The 16,257-nt window shown below is 44.2% G+C and overlaps 1 protein-coding gene and 1 pseudogene across 1 annotated transcript in view; one reads left to right on the forward strand and one right to left on the reverse strand.

Annotated features, from left to right (window-relative positions):
- Nucleotides 1-2,154: 2,154 nt before the first annotated feature.
- NIM1K (NIM1 serine/threonine protein kinase) overlaps nt 2,155-16,257 on the forward strand; it is a 63,636-nt gene continuing 49,533 nt past the window's right edge. Inside the window, exon 1 of the mRNA XM_039234182.1 lies at nt 2,155-2,208. The gene's annotated coding sequence lies outside the window, so the exon portion shown is untranslated. The remainder of the gene's footprint in view (nt 2,209-16,257) is intronic.
- Nucleotides 7,308-14,967, reverse strand: LOC120233070 (annotated as a pseudogene).

The raw sequence follows: 16,257 nt of genomic DNA on the forward strand, positions 1-16,257 counted from the left end.
TAGCATCTAAGGGTCCTTCGAGGGCCTATGAGACAGTCTATGTCCGGTTGTGAGTTTGAGGCTCTTGGCTTCCAGGCAGTTTCCTTATGAACTCCTATCCTTTGTATTGTAGTGTTATAGGATTCAAGGAGTAGATTATATGATATTTTTGAACATGTAAACTCTTACCCTGGACTTTGTTGCTTTAGAAAGAAAACAAAGGGCACCTGGCTGGCTAATTCGGTGGAGCATGTGACTTTTGATCTCCAAGTTCTGGGTTCCAGACCACGTTGGGTGTAGAGATTGCTTAAAAATAATATCTTTAAAAAATATATATATAGAAAGAAAACATACCGATGGCATGTACTATTTTAGAGACTGCTTTTTTTAAAGTTTATTTCTGAGAGAGAATGAGAGTGTGCATGCATACAGTGGGGGAGGGGCAGAGAGAAAGGAAGAGAGAGAATCAGAAGCAGGCTCCACAGTGTCAGCACAGAGCCTGATGCCAGGCTGGAACTCACAAATGGCGAGATCAAGACCTGAGCCAAAATCAGGAGTTGGATGCTTAACCAACCAAGCCATCCAGGCGCCCCTAAGGACTGCTCTTAAAAGAAAAAAATGCCTCTTGTCTTTTAAGGAAAGGGCCTCCCTTTAAAGACAAACCTTTCTCACAGAGAACTTTTATCCTGTACAAGTAAATGGCCAGTCTGATCAAACAAGGAAGCAGACATTCCAGGTTGTTTCGGTTACTTGCCAATCCCAGTCGTCAGTCCCTGGAGCTGTCCAAGGTTTTATTTCTTCCTCTTCCTGTTCTTGGCCCCTTCAATCACACAAAGAGGCATCAGCGTAAGAAAGAAAAGCACCAACTCTGGAGTCAGACTGGCTAGGTTTGAATTCCAGCACCAGCATTGGACAGCTGTGTGACCCTGAGCAAATAACCTTCCTGAGCTTGCTTCCTCATCTGTCAAAAGGGATGGTAATAACAATACCTAACATAAGGTTATTGTGAGGATTTAATCAGTTACGCTTTTGAAAGTATTTATAATAATGCCTGGCCCCCCCCAAAAAAAAATCCTTGGGTTCCCTAATTTCTATTCATAAATAGATTTTAAATCATTCATCTACACTTTTGCTTTTGTAAACATTGCCCTAGCAAACAGGAATACAGAATCCGGGAGCATTAAGAGATGGAAAGAGTGCTTGCTGAGCTGTGACTAAGGGTGCCTGGTCTTGGCTTTGCCATTAACCAAGCTGTGTGATCCTTGTTAAGTTAACTGACTTCTCTGATCTCACTTTCCTTCTCTGTAAAGTGAAGGACTTGAACTTAGGTGAATAACCTCTAGTTATCCTAGGGATTTTACTAGTCTGTGAATCGCATCCTCTGCTCAACACTCAATTCAGTGCCTTGGCTTCCTTGTTTGTAAACTAAAAATATTTGGCACCTACCATTAGCCAGCCGGTTATAGCTGGGGAGTAGGCAGGAGATTAGGGATATACTGCCTAAGTGACACCATAGGAACTGGATATAATGTATGGGAGGGATCCGGGCAGAGGGTGGCATCAGCACTTCTTTCTGAAGAACCTAAACCCTGCCAGACTCACCCGAAGGAGCTGTCACGGTAGTTTGCTGGAAACCTCGTTCAGTTGGGAAGATTACTGGGTCACGGTCTCCCAAGGACACGGAAACCTTTGATCAAGAGGCTCGAGAGGTTCAGTACGAGGCGTGAGCTGATGAGAGCCATGCCAAACCTCTTTTGACTGTGTCGCCGCTTCTCATCCATCCTGTAGGACTGACTCTCCTCTCTGCGAGAGGGCCAACCCCCCCCCCCCCGGTGTCTGCGATGGGTGTCCCCGCGCCGCGCCACCCCCCTTCTCCCTCCAGCCCCTCCTTCTTGGCTGCCATAGAAACCGGCCTACGAGGTCCGGGCCCGAGTCCCGGCGCCTGACCGGCCCCTGGCCCCCTCCCCCGGGCCAGCCCCCCGTTTCCGATTGGTCCTCCGGGAAACGCTGCGGGGCGCCTCTGTCCCCGGGCTGCAGAGCCCGGGCCGGGGCCAGCGGGCGGGGTTGGCCGGGGCCGCCGTCGGTCGCGTCCGCGGTCCCTGACAGCTCGGGGAGCCTCCCGCGCGGCCGCGGGGCCCGCCACCCACGCACCGCCCGCACCGCGCCGGCTTCTGCGCCCACCGCCCCGAGTGCCTGGCGCCGGGCCGGTGCGCCGGGCTCGCCACGAAGGTAAGCGAGGGCCGCGGGCTCGCCGCCAGCACCTCCGTCCCGCCCGCCCCGTCCTCCGCCAGGCTGCCGACCTGGCGCCGCGGATGGGGCGACGGTGCTGCGAGCGGCGCCCGTGCCTTGCGAGCCGCGGGGGAGAAGGGGGCGCGACTCGCGGCGGGGCGAGGGGACGAGCGGGGCGTGGGGGAGGGGCAGGAGAAGAGTCGGCGCTCCCGGGGGCGAGAGCGAGCAGAGAGCGCTGCGGCCGGAGGCGCCGGCTGGCCGGTGCCCGAGCGGGGTGCGGCGCCCCGGGGTGCGCGCGCGTGTCCCCGCGTCCCGGCACCGTGCGGGCCCCCGCGTCGGAGTGCGCGCCCGCACGGCAGCCCGGGACGGCGGCTTCGCGCCCGGCCCCGCGCGCACCTGGCGCGGGGGCTGGAGCCCCGGGGCGTGAGCCAGGTGAGGACCCGCGTGGCCCCACTGGCAGCGAGGGCACTGACGGCGAATGGCTGTGCCCCCCCGCCCCCAACACACACACACCATGACGCTCCCTAAAGAATCGTGCTTCTCTTGAAGACTGTACAAGTACGGAAGAACCTCTCCCCTCTTCCCGGAGTCCCTTCGGGAATATTCGGAGCTCCAGGATGACCGGGAAAGAATGGCAACGGGGTCTTTAAAATGCCATTTCTGATCAGCTTTTGCGTGCCCGACACAACATCTGGGCAGATGGAGAGGTCAGAGTAACAGATAAAGGTGCTCTTAGGGCAGCAAAGATTCAGCCTTCCGCATTTTTTTCTTCCCTTCCTTCCCTCCCTCTTCTTTCCTCCCTCCTTGCCTCTCCTCCCCCTCCCCCTGCCCGTTTCACCCTCCCCACCCGCGTTTTCGTCCTCCAGAGTTTAGTAGACAAGAGAGCTCTCTGTTAGACCCACCCTCCCCCACCCCTCTCCTCATCCCGTTTCAAAATGGGAGCAAATGAACCACATTCTAAGCTCTTACCCGTGCAATTCAGACAAGTTTGGAAATTAAACAAATCGCGTTTGCACCCGAGGCCGCGGGAATCCAAAAGGGAAACAAACAAAACCAGACCGAAAAATCTATTCCAAGTCAAATCAAGATTTCAAGGTGGTGGGTGTGTGGGTGTGTCTAAAAGGAGTATTTGTTTGTGGCAATACGCTGTGTGTGTGTGTTTTTTAATGTTTGAGAAATATGTATCACTCAAGCTTGCATCATCAGTATTCCATGTGATTCACAGAAGCGCTTCAAAAGATGGTTTCTGTTAGTGTTGCAAAAAAGCACTTCTAATTTTGGTTGCCATGGTAACCGGAGAAGTCGCCCGGCACCGTTGATACGCAGCCTGGCTGGAACCTTGAGATCTCAGGTCCCCTCATGTCACCATGGTAATAATAAGCGAGCTTATAAGATACTTGTTTCTTTTCCTTAAAATACGAAAGCCCAAGCATGTTGTTTTAAAATTTTATCTTTTCGGAGTTTGCAATTTGTGGAACAGATCTTCCTTCTTGACAACTGAGTGTAAACACTGCCCTCCAGCCAATCATCCCTGCTGGCCCCGATCTCTTCCCACAGCGGCTGCAATACCGGGAGAAGCACGAAGGAGGAGAGTGTTCGGTGTTAAAGGAATCCTGGCCTGGCACCACATCTCCCTCCCCATTTAGCATTTTATATTTTGGAGTCCCAATTAGCTTTCTAATTAGGAGATGGGGGAATGTGGGTGGGGGTCCCAGAAAGAGGCGAATGGAGGAAAAGCTAAGTCCTGCTCTCCATGGACTCCTGTTTTGTGTGCTGTTGAATTTGCCTCATGGGTTTATTTTTGGCTTGACCACTGTTAAGTGGTAAGCCTGGCAAAACCTTTAGAGAGGCCTTCTTCTGTGTTAGGAAAAATGTGGATTGGATATGTAGTTTGAGGTGTGTGTTTTTTTCTAATAACTAAGCTGCATTTAAAATAAAGGCAGGTTTGTATGAAATCTAAATTTCCTGGTGTAGGCCCTAGAGCCCTCTATGCTCTTGAGTTAGCCTGAGGTTTTCAATTAAGATGGATTAATTTTGGGGCGCCTGGGTGGCTTAGTCGGTTAAGCGTCCGACTTTCGCTTAGGTCATGATCTCGCGGTTCGTGGGTTCGAGCCCCTCGTCGGGCTCTGTGCTGACTGCCAGCTCAGAGCCTGGAGCCTGTTTCAGTCTGTGACTCCCTCTCTCTCTGACCCTCCCCTGCTCACGCTGTCTCTCTCTCTCTCCTAGAAATAAATAAAACATTTTAAAAAAAATTTAAAAAAAAAAGATGAATTTCGGAGGGAGCAGTAGCATCATTCAGATACTTTCAGTAGCAAATGTTGGTTCTTTAAAGAACCATATTCCCTTATACAGTACATCCACAATTCCCAAGCAATGAATCCAATAAAATCAGGCTTGTACATTGATGGCACATGATTGGGAAATTGGAAAGCCCCTAGGCTTACAGTTTTAAAAGAAGAATTAAAAAATATTTTCGTCTTAGTAGGTTAATGTTTTCAGCCAAATATATAATTTCATTTTGAGGAATTTAAAAATTAAAATAGAATGTGAAATCCAACTTCATTTTTTGAATCTCTCATTTACAGTATTTCTCTAAGGACTAAAACCCCTCAATTCATTGGCTGATTTTCTTTCAGTTGTTGAAAGGACCAGTTGTTTATAAAAATTAGTCTCGTTCTATTTTTGTGATTTCCTATTATCATTCTAGGAAAAGTTCTTTTGGAGAAAATAATTATTTTTTATTTGCTTAATTTTTAGGAACCCTTTTGCTCTTTCTTCTCAAATATTCTAATGGCTCTATGAAACACCTCTCCTTAGTATTTTCTATACAATGAAATTTATCAGATAGTCATTGGTTCTTTCTGGGCCCCCCAACCCCCACCCAGCCCTCTTAAATGGAGCCCCAGTCTGAAGCAGCTCTTCCCTAGCCCTGACACACCAGAAGTCAGAGATTTCCATTCACTTCCCTTCTGTGCCCATTTTCTGTTCTCTGGTTCTCCCCTTTGTTGGTTTACTCCTTCATTTTCTGAAGCACCCACTTTGGTAGCTTCTTAAGAAAGAGTTATGGAAAATGAAGTTTGAGACCTTGCATGTCTTAAAATGTCTTTTTAAAATTTTTTTAAAATTTAATTTATTTCTTAATTTAAATCCAAGTTAGTTAGCAAATAGTGCAACAGTGATTTCAGGAGTAGATTCCTTACTGCCCCTCCCCCGTGTAGCCCATTCCCCCTTCCACAACCCCTCCAGTAACGCTCTGTTTGTTCTCCATATTTAAGAGCCTCTTATGCTTTGTCCTCCTCCCTGTTTTTACATTATTTTTGCTTCCCTTCCCTTATGTTCATCTGTTCTGTGTCTTAAAGTCCTCATATGAGTGAAGTCATATGATATTTGTCTTTCTCTGACTAATTTCGCTTAGCATAATATCCTCTAGTTCCATCCACGTAGTTGCAAATGGCAAGATTTCATTCTTTTTGATTGCCAGGTAATGAATGCTCCACTGTGTGTGTGTGTATCACATCTTCTTTATCCATTCATCCATCAAAGGACATTTGGGCTCTTTCCATACTTTGGCTATTGTTGAAAGTGCTTGCTGTAAACATTGGGGTGCATGTGCCCCTTCAAAACAGCACACCTGTACCTCTTGGATAAATACCTAGTAGTGCAATGCTGGGAGGTAGGGTAGTTCTGTTTTTGATTTTTGGAGGCACCTCCATACTGTTCTCCAGAGTGGCTGCACCAGTTTGCATTCCTACCAGCCGTGCAAAAGAGATCCTCTTTTTCTGCATCCTTGCCAACACCTGTTGTTGCCTGAGTTGTTAATGTTAGCTGTTCTGACAGGTGTGAGGTGGCATCTCATTGTGGTTTTGATTTGTATTTCCCTGATGATGAGTCATGTTGAGCATTTGAAAATGTCTTTATTTTACTCTTGCACTTTACTGATGGTTTGCTTGGGCATAGGATTCTAGACTGGAAATTAATTCCTGCCAGTTTCTGAAGGTATCATGGTTAGCTTCCAGTGTTGCTGAAAATTTGGTGCCAATCTGATTCTTGATTCTTGGCATGAAATCTATGGGTTTTTCTTCTGGAACATTGTAGGATTATCTAATAGTTTTACGAGATGTCACTAAGTATGAACTTGCTTTCTATAGATTATGTTCATCTACCTACTGGGCCTGAGTAACTTGTATCCTGCTCTTCTGGGGAATTAATGATATAGGCATACTTGCCTATTCATTTTACAGGTTACTTTTCTTGTCACATATTGATTATTTTTGATGGCATTAATTCAAGATATTTGGTCTTGAATACTTGGTTGCTGCTCATGCATGCTGCCGGACCATCCTGCATTCCATTTCTGTTTTCTTACCACTTTTTGTCTTTTAACAATGATCAGCACTCTCATTCATATAGGGCCATACCCTTAGCTCTACTAATAGTTTTTATATTCTTTGTCCCATTCTTATGGGACATGTTGGCTTTAAAAGTAAATTAAAGCACAAGACAACACATTTGCTGTGGACTAATCAGTGATGTCATGGCCATGTCTAAAATGATGAGGTATCGTTCATAGCAACTATTGGTAACCTGCAAGGTAAATATTTCTCTAGAATGTAGTCTTGTTCACCCTCTTGTTTTGCATGTGAGGCAACAAATCCAGAGATGTTAAGGGTGCAGTCATTTCTCCTGACTCCTATTTATTCATTTATTTATTTAGGGTCAACAATGCATTTTATTATACATCTTAGATTTATACATTTCATATATGCTTTTAAAGCTTCGATTAACAGATAATATAAAATAAAAAATATATATGCAGCAGTGGTTCTCAGGCACAGAATGTAGAAGGAGACATGAGCAAGTTTTTTGCCTTAACACATAGTGAATATTACGAACCAAGATAGTGAAGTGTTTCCATCTGACGTAGCTGCCTTTTTGATTGAATTTTATTGCAGTGCACTGCTTTAGTAGGTGGGATGTTGCTAACTGGAAACAATGAGACTCAAATTTGTAACCTGTATTCTCTTGAAGTCTGTAAGACCTAAATGATAACTTTTCTCCTGATAGAGCTCCAGGATCATCCAATGAAAATAATATTGTCCCTAAAATATCTGGAGCATCAGCCCAAGAACCACTGCCCATGGCCATTCAACGTCTTCAGGCCTCACAGGGTAAGGTAATGGTGTGATGGATTTCTTCTCAGTGTCTCTGGAAGGTGCTTTCCTCAGATCATAAGCACCTCATCAGGCTCCCCCTTGCTGGCTGGATAGGACTCTACGACTGTCCTGTACAGGCTGTCACCCGACCACTTGTACATGTTGACTGCAACTTGGTTAGATAGTCTTACAAAGAGATCAACAAAAAAACCTACCCTTACTTTCTGAAATCTCCTCTAATAACTCCATAAGTGTAGCAGCCAAATCAAGGCGTCTAAATTCTGGGGCGCCAGAAAGAGCTGTGACATGCCTGTGCCATTCTCCCCTAGCTATGGAAGCCTCTGCTTTCCCCACCAGCTAACCCAGTACCTCTCCACCAGGTGTCTCTGCAAAGATGAAGTACTGTGGCCAGTGGGCGAGGTCCTGTACGTAAAAAGGAATCCCGTAAGTTTCTGTAGTGGATCCAAGTTAATGTTGTTGAAGCTGAACAGGTCCTTGCATGTGAAGGCCTGGAGTGTGGGCCACCGCCACCGAGGCCGGCTTGCTGGGGTCCCCCCCGCCCTCCTTGCGGAAGTCGCTCTGCCCAGATTCCCTTTTGAACACGCATTCTTTTACCCAACCTCCTCTTCTTTCTCCGTGGCTACTTTGTCATATATTCTTTTTAATTTTTAAAGTTTATTTATTTATCACGAGAGAGACAGAGAAAGAGAGGGCGGGGCAGAGAGAAAAGGAGAGAGAAAGAATCCAAGCAGGCTGTGCTGTGAGCATGGAGCCCTATGTGGGGCTCAAACTCACCAACCATGAGATCATGACCGGAGCAGAAATCAAGAGTCAGAGGCTTAGCCCACTGAGCTAACCAAGCTCCCTTCATTTTCTTTTTTAAAACCTTTTTTCTTTATTGTAAAGAAATATTCTACTTCTTTATTATAAACTATGTATTATAGAACAATACATATTCCACAGGTAGCAAGAAGTAGTGGTTAAGTCTTATTTACTTAAAAACATTTTATAGTTAATGTACAGTGTAATATTAGTTTCAGGGGTACAGTACAGTAATTCAGTAATTCTGTATGTTGCCTAGTGCTCATCATGGCAAGTGTCCTCCTTAATCCCCAGCACTTATTTCACCCATCTCCCTGCCAGCCTCCCCTCTGGTAACCATCGGTTTGTTCTCTATAGTTGAGGCTGTTTCTTGGTTTCTCTCTCTCTTCTCCCCTCTGCTCCTTTGTTTTGTTTCCCAAATTCCAAAGATGAGTGAAATCATACGGTATTTGTCTTTCTCTAACTTATGTCACTTAGCAGTATACTATCTAGCTCTATCCATGTCATCGCAAATGGCAAGATTTCATTCTTTTTTATGGCTGAATAATATTCCATTATATGTACATATACCACTTCTTTATCCATTCATCTATTGATGGACACTTGAGCTGCTTCCATAATTTGGCTATTGTAAATAATGCTGCTATAAACATGCAGGTGCATGTATCCCATTGAATTAATGTTTTTGTATTTTGGGGGTAAATAACCAGTAATGTGATTTCTGGATTGTAGAGTAGTTCTATTTTTAACTTCTTGAAGAACCTTCATACTGTTTTCCACAGTAGCTGTACTGGTTTCCATTCCCACCAGCAGTGCATGAAAGTTCCTTTTTCACCATATCCTCGCCAACACTTGTTCCTTGTGTTTAAAAAAATTTTTTTAATGTTTATTTTTGAGAGAGAGAGAGCTGGGAAGGAGCAGAGAGGGAGACAGAATCAAAAGCAGGCTCCAGGCTCTGAGCTGTCAGCACAGAGCCCGATGCAGAGCTCCAACCTATGAACCGAACCAATGATATCATGATCTGAGCCGAAGTAGATTGCTTAACTGACTAAGCCACCCAGGTGCCCCTCTTGTGTTTTATTTTAGCCATTCGGACAGGTGTGAGGTGATATCTCATTGTAGTTTTGATTTGCATTTCCCTGGTGATAAGGGACGTTGAGCATCTTTTCATGTGTTTGTTGGCCATCTGGATGTCTTCTTTGGAGAAATGCCTATTCATGTCTTCTGTCCATTTTTTAATTGGAATTTGGTTTTTTTCTTTTTTTTTGGTGTTGAGTTGTGTAAGTGCTTTATATATTTTGGGTATTAATCCCTTTTATTGGACATGTCATATGCAGATATCTTTTCCCATTCAGTGGGTTGCCTTTTAGTTTTGCTCACTGTTTCCTTCACTGTGCAGAAGTTCTTTATTTTGATGTCGTCCTAATAGTTTACTTTTGCATAGGAGTTAAGTCTTAATTCTGGAAATGGCTTGCTGCATTTGAATCCTGGCTCTGTGACTTACTATAAATATGACCTTGGTCACATAGTTTGATCTCTTTGTGCCTCACCTGTCTTGGGCATAATAACAGAAGATACATTCTAGGATTATTGTAAGACTTAAATGAGTTGGTTCATGGAAAGCTCTTAGAATGGTACCTGGCACAAAATAAATGTCATTGTTGCTAGTATTATTGTCAAAAATACAGAAATAAATGTTAAAATGAAAGAAATTATCATGTATAATTCTATCTCTAATCCTCTCTATAATCCCAGCTAGAGAGATTACCATGGTTAACATTTCAGAGGGTTGTTTTTTGGTAGTTAAAAACAAAGCAAAGAAAAATTGAGATACTGTACATACAACTTCATTTGTTGCTCTTTCCATTTATCTTTATGTTTTGAGCTTTCTTCCTTGTTGTTGGAGAGTCAGTATTCTTCTGTATGACGTATTTGTTTTCTGTATTGATCCTAACACAGAACATTACAAATTAGCCTCTCAATAGGTACTAAGTGTCTGGGAAGCCAACCCTTTCTTCTGGACCTTTTGGGCTTGGGACAGGTGTAATGAGCTGTCCTTCCGTCGTGAATTTGAGAAGTCCCCTTGCAACTAGGACAGGTCTTATCTTTTCCTATGCAATAAAAGCATTCCGGAGACGGCACCAGAAAAGTGTGGATTCAGCAGAGTTAGGGATACTCATGTGAAAATATGATGGAGGCGTGGCGGGGGGTGTGGCATGGACAAGAACCCAAATGAAGTAGCAAGGCATGACTCAGTAGAGCCACCAAAGTAGGAGGCGTGGGTCCTGGCACATGCACAGCAAAGGCCTAGAGAAATGTGGGTCTGATGGTTGGCTTTTCCTTGCAACCGCAGAGATCAGGTGAGCCTAGGAAGCCGGTGAGAAAGCTTCTGTGTAGAGACACCTGCCAAAGGCTGGCCTGCTTTGATCTCCCCAATCTCCTCCTGAGAGATCTGACCCAATTTGGCTCTTCCACAGTACATGACAGTCAGCTGCCTGCTTTCCTCACACAGCACATGTGTGGCCAGAAACAACCACTTAGCAATACTTTCAGGGTTTGGGAATTAAGCCTTGCGCCACCCCACTGCAGATTCGTGCCTCCTCAGAGCACTGCATGTAGCGCAGAGGCAACTTTGTGTTGGTGGTTTTGGGTTCTTTCATGTTGCACATGCCAGAGAGTTACTATCTCCAGGAAGCAGAGATGTTCTTCAGAAGAGTGTGGGCTGGGTGGCTGGCTTTGGCTGGAGACATTTGGTAGGTAATTTAGAAGGTGAAGAGTACTTCTGTCTTGCCTAAACTCAGGCTTCCTTAAGAGTCACTCTCTCTATGTAGCACATCACATCCACGTGAGAGCCACTCTGTGTGGTTTGGTGGCTACCATCTGCCAAGGAAAGTAAAAAAGATTTACCAAAGCTCTAAAACAAATGCATTGGTTAATATCTGTAGAAAACAGGGCATAACACTTTTAAAGGTTACTATATAGCAATGCTAAGTAAGGATGCTGTTGGCTTAAACCTGTTTGTCACACTGCTAGAATATTCAGTGAATTGCAAATCAGTGACTTAAAATTCTCTTGTTCAAGATTTTGTTCAAAATGCTAGATTGTTTTGTGAAAGTTGCCCACAAAGATTCAAATATAGAATATTAATTCCATTCTTGGCTAACAAAATACATTCTGATCATATTTATTGAATCATGCAGATTTCTTTTAAAACGTTTTAAACCTGGGATGCCTAGGTGGCTCAGTCGGTTAAGCGTCTGACTCATGATTTCAGCTCAGGTCATGATCTCACGGTTTGTGAAATTGAGCCCCACGTCGGGCTCTATGGTGACAGTGTGGAGCCTGCTTGGGGTTCTTTACCCCCTCTCTGCCCCATCCCCCCATCCCTGCTCACAAGCTCACTCTCTCTCTCAAAATAAATAAATGTCTAAAAAATAATAAAGCTTTTTAAACTTTTCTGAGCTTCTAGTTTAGACAAATACTCCTTGAACATAATCAACAACACCAGTTCTTGAGCGGGTATAGAAAGCAATGAAGTACAGACTTACTCACCCTTTATATTCTGTTCAGACACACAGAATCCGAAGCAGATTCCAGGCTCTGAGCTGCCAGCACAGAGCCTGATGCGGGGCTCAAACTCACAAACTGTGAGATCATGACCTGAGTTGAAGTCGGTCAGTTAACCGACTGAGCCACCCAGGCACCCCAACAATACATTTTAAAATGCTGCCATTTCCCTTTCTGTTTTCCTCACCTATGTTTCCTTACCTTAGTCTTTGCTTACCCCTAGGGGCAAATTCCTTCCGGCCTCATCTGCTTCAGGAAGTTTTCCCTATACATTCACAACACTCTAGATGTTCTCTGGGCACCCACGCTCCTGTGCATATCTCTAGCCAAGTGCTTTGTGGATTATATTTAACTGGTTTGTTTCTGTATCTACTTTGTCCCGCCCACCAGCTGGTGACTTATTCACATACACAGGGCTCTTGGTGAGCACTGTGGACCGTTGGCATAAAGTAGGCAGGCGCTTAAAAATAGTGTTTGCTCAACGGGACACTTCATTGATATTGACAGAATCTTCCCTAGTAGGGTGTGAGGGTAGCGACCTCACAGCGCTTAGGGTGGCAGTCAGGGCAAGAAAGTCAGGGAGAATCATCTCTTTTTCATTCTTCTTCTTTCTAGCAACATCTGTTCAGTGGGATTGCCTGAGACACGCACAGCTCCTGCTCATGAGAGCACGTAAAGCAGCAGCGGTCCGTTGTGTGCGAGGCACAGGCCCTGAGGTCATAGAGGCCTGAGCTGGGAATCCAACAGATATTTATTGCCTGTACAACTTTGAACAAGTCACCAAGTCCTTCTTAAGTTTAATTTCTTCATCTAAAAAATGAGGGTAAATTGCAGGCACGTTTCAGGGCTGTTGTAAGGATTAAAGAAAATATGTATCAACTAATTAGAACAAAATAGTAATAGCTATTCTAAGTTAAGAATGCCTTTGGCTACAAGGAATAAAAGAATTTTTCTGCTTAGCTAAAAGAGTTTTATTTTCATAGAAAAAGAGATCTAGATAGATCTAGATAGGTGTCTTAGTCTATTCAGGCTGCCGTAACAAAACACCATAAAATGGGAGTCTCACACAACAGAAACTGACATTTTCACAGTCTGGAGGCTGGAAGCCTGATATCAGGGTGCCAGCATGCTCAGGTTCTGATGAGCACTGCCTTCCTGGCGTTCAGATGGCCATGTTCTTTCTGTGTCCTCACATGACAGAGAGAGGGAACTCTTTGGTCTCCTAAGGACACCAATCCCTTTGTGGGGGCCCTACACTTGTGACCTTAGCTAAACCTAAACCCTGTCTCCAAATACCAACACACTGGGGATTAGGGCATCAACATATGAATTCTGGGGAAGACACATCTCATACATAGCAAGAAGCTATTGATAGCTTTGTTTTAGCTGCCGTCAGACACCTCGCTTATTGCTGTCTTTCTGCTCTGCCATTCTTCCTCTTGCTCTCATGTTTATCATTTCAGTGTCTTTAGCTGACCACTAAACCTCCAGACAAGGTCCACACAGGAAGAAAAGGGAAGGAGCCAGGCTACTTACAACTATGACATTTTATCAGGAAGCACAAGTTATCAGAAACCCCTTACTAAGGTCCCATTTGTCAGAACTGTGTCTCCTGGCCAACGCTTGCTGTTGGGGAAGAAAGAGAAAGTGGGCCTTCCAGCTCCTATAGCAGAAGTCAAGGAAGGGAGAAAAGAGTTAGTAAAGATGTTGAGTGAGCCAGCTTGCAATGTTTGCCACACTTGTCACTTATTGATAGGGTGCTCATATGTCCCAGTTTGCCAGCGACAGCCCTGGTTTACACCTGTTGTCCTAGTGTGATTATTAATAGCAACCCCTTCTATTCTCAAACGTGTCTTGGTTTGAATGACAAATTTTATGCTCACTCCACTTATTGAGCATTTGCAATTTATTGTAGGCTCTCATTAAATAGTAGTTATTAATAAAGAAGATAGAAGGCAACCGTAAGATAAATAATAAGCCAAGATTACATGTGGTGAATGTCTGTGCGGTATAAACAGCAGATGGGCTGGGTTTACAGGAAAGAGAAATGAATGAATTGATAAATGAGTTGGGGTGAGCTGATTGGGATGGAGATGAAGTATAGGGAGAGAGAGAACACCATGGCATGAGAAGTAAATGGATTGGGCACAGTTTGAAAGATAGAAAAGTTTGTGTGCCAGGGTTTGCTTTGAAAAGACTAACGATAAATAAGTGTTAATGCTGCCTTTGTTTGAGTGATGACCACTTTGTAATATGGGACACAGTACTATGATACTGATTTGGCCTAGGAGTGTTTTGAGGACTTGTGACATAGAGTAGAAAGCCACTTATATATTAAGGCACATATACTTTTCTGCCATCACAAAATTTATCAGAGAAATTTTGCATATGGGAAGAAACATTATTTTATTTTCTAGATTATTCTCAGTGGAGAATGTGGTAGACTGTGACCTTGAGCTATTTAGTAATAAAGCCCTCCCTAATCAAGAGAAAAATTTATATCTTCCAAATATTCTTTTGAGTTGATTTAAAATAAAAATGTTTACTTAGCTGTTTATTTTCCCCCCTTAGCTTGGTTTTAAAACCCTAACAGTTTGCTTTACAAATTCATATATTCTGTTGGGCTGACACAGTGGAAACAAACTAATTAAAGAAATTTGGTTCTTGTTTTGTCCCTGGCCACCAACTAGTGGATCTGTTTCTCAAATACAAAGCGAGAGAGTAAATAATCCTGGGAGTCCTCAACTTTGTGTCCCTAAGAGTCCATGAGTGTGTTTGGGTCATCAAGGGAAACCATGCTACAGTGAATCTGCCTGCGGCCTCAGGTCACTTTGGTCTAAGGAAGTGTTAAGATGTAAGACTGCAGAGGAAAACTGACATGAGGCCACGAAGTGCCTAAATATCCATCCAGCGAAGCAACTTGCTGTCCATTTTTGGCAGAAAGAAGGCTTTTCCTAAACAGCATGAAAGATCAGTGGTACCCAATGGGTTGGAGGGAAGAAAGACAAGAAAAGAAAAGACTGGTTTTAATCGAAGTTCTGGACTCGTTACAGTGTTCAGTGACCTAACAACATATCTGATCCAGGGAGCAGAGTGGCCATGAGCCTTAGCTTACCTGTCCCTGGCTTTGTGTCCCGAGAAGTTCCAGCGGCACATCACAGAGTAGTCAGTACCCAGGGTACTGTTGCTGGTCCAGCTCCAGCACCCCCACTCCCATTCTGCCGTTACAGGGACCCCCCACTTTTCTGAGTTCACGTTACACCACCCCCTTTTACAAAAGACCTACACTGGGGGGCGCCTGGGTGGCTTAGTCGATTAAGCGTCCGACTTTCACTTAGGTCATGATCTCGCAGTTTGTGGGTTCGAGCCCCGCTTCGGGCTCTGTGCTGACTGCCAGCTCAGAGCCTGGAGCCTGTTTCAGTCTGTGACTCCCTCTCTCTCTGACCCTCCCCTGCTCACACTGTCTCTCTCTCTCTCTCCCTCCTAGAAATAAATAAAACATTAAAAAAAAAAAAAAAAAGACCTACACTGGTACCTGTTTTCACGAACCAAGAGAAATCTGAAGAAGATTTTGGCTTTTATGAAAAAAGGCAAAAAGTGAACATGCGTTCAGCATTGGTTTTGCCACGAGCCTGTGTAGAGGCAGTATTCCCGGAGCAGTGACGGAGCCAGAGCTTTGAGCTGTTGTTTGAGCATCTGGGCTTCATCGCTATGTATTTTAAGCATCCACTACCAAAACATATCCCAAAGTATTAGAAAAGCCCAAGAAGGGTATTTTGGGGGTCTGGGAATGCTTAAAAAATCCCATAAATATTCATGGTAATTTCTCCATCACTTTCTGCCATTTCAGCTCGGGAAAGTTTCGTAGGAACCCTCTACTTTCGGAAAGTGGGTGAAACCTGTATCTCCTTCCTAAATGACATCGCCAATGTTCTACCACCTTATTACCTTATTACTTTTTTTTTTTTGAAATGAAAGATTTAGAATCTAGATAATTTGCCTGCTCAGTCATCCCAACCAATTTTTGTGTAGATTTTCTCTTGGGAAATAATATTATCAAATAGCTGAAGACATTAGCATTCTAATGTCCTGCTACCACTTTCAGGAGCAACTGCTCTGTACAGATTTTGATATCTAGGTTGCTTGTTGAAATGGCGATGCCTGATTGATATCTTCAAGGTTCAAAGGACTGCTGTTCCTGGGCCATTCCACAGCCCCTCCCTGACCACCTTCAATGTGGTCGGCAATTATTTTGAAATTTTTTTCCTCCTTATCAGTCCTCATCGGCACCTCCTTTCCTACCTTATCTTCCCCGTTCCTAAAAACTCTTTTACTTTTATGAAATCTTCCTTAGGTATATTTTGATTTTCTCAACTCTTCTTTTTTTAATTAATTTTTTATTTTTTAAAAGGTTTATTTATTTAAAAAAATTTTGTTTTAATGTCTATTTTATTTTGAGAGACAGAGAGCAAGCAGGGGAGGGGCAGAGAGAGGGAGACACAGAATC

The sequence above is a fragment of the Hyaena hyaena genome, unplaced genomic scaffold, assembly GCF_003009895.1.
Source record: "Hyaena hyaena isolate Hyena2069 unplaced genomic scaffold, ASM300989v1 scaffold_83, whole genome shotgun sequence".
NCBI lineage: Eukaryota > Metazoa > Chordata > Mammalia > Carnivora > Hyaenidae > Hyaena > Hyaena hyaena.